The following is a 1,286-nucleotide window of genomic DNA, read 5'->3' on the forward strand; positions in this document are numbered from 1 at the left end:
TATATATATATATATATATATATATATATATATATTTGCATTTATATACTATTTTGGTATATTCTACTGACGAGGACAAAGTAATTGTTATATTGCTAAGCCAGAAATCGTTCGATCTAGAATTAACTTCCAAATAAAATTTGCTAAATCTTTTTTATTTATCACCTCGCTTTGAGCCTGTGTTAATGGAGTGTTTCATGTGGCTTTAAAGTCGTTTGACGTCTACTTCTAGCATGTTGGTGCTGTTTCTCACTACCCTTAATTATAATTATATCTATTTAATTATATATCTATATCTGTATATATTTACTCACATAAGTACATATATACATTTACGTGCATACATATTTATATACATATACCTATGTGTGTGTGTGTATGTCAGGTCGCTCTTGTTACCAGATCGACCTGATGTACACACACACACATAGATATATGTATATAAATAAGTGTGCACGTAAATGTATATATATGCATATATGAGTAAATATATATGACCCAGTACAACCTGTTGCATGGTCGAGTCATCGGCGACTAAACCGGCAACCCCACCAAGCTTACGTGATGAGGAGGGTGACTGTTGGACACTCTGCGGGATAAAAAACAAGGCCCGTCAAAGGGCGGAAGAACTCAGAAGAGTCAATGGCTATCCAATAAAGTATGTAAAGTTGTGTGGGTGTATTTTATGTTGTGTTTATATGTGTGTGTATTCTTGTGTGTATTTCTATTATGAATTTTTATATTTTTATTTGTATTATATATATATATTTATATTTTTTATCTTGTTCAGTGTATATGATGGTGTATATTCATTATTACTAACTTTGTGGCAGTTAATGTGTGTCTGTGTGTGTCAATGTCAGAGCATGTAAAAACCCTATGACGAGCGGATAGTAGCTCTGGATCTTTTTTAAAACGGGGGCCACAGTATTTTCTTAACGAAACACTTTGAAACTTGGAACACTGGTAGAATGTGTCATATAAAACATCTTTTTCTCTTAGTCTTCTTAAAAAAAAAAAAGAAATCCCTAAGTTATTCCATGTTAAAGTTGTCGTATTTCTGTAATTTCAACCAATCACTGACGTCCATTCAGCCGATATACATTAAGTGCCGACTACATAAACAAACGATTCTGAAACAATTCTATCGGTGATAAAATTATTATTTCCTTGTCAAAAAATGGCTGAAGCATATTGGCAGTAGCTAATAAACCTTTCTATTATAGGCTAACCCTTACCCTAACCCTAACCCTAACCCTAGGGTTAGGGTTAGGGTAAAACAGCAA

The sequence above is a fragment of the Octopus bimaculoides genome, chromosome 10, assembly GCF_001194135.2.
Source record: "Octopus bimaculoides isolate UCB-OBI-ISO-001 chromosome 10, ASM119413v2, whole genome shotgun sequence".
Classification (NCBI taxonomy): Eukaryota; Metazoa; Mollusca; class Cephalopoda; order Octopoda; family Octopodidae; genus Octopus; species Octopus bimaculoides.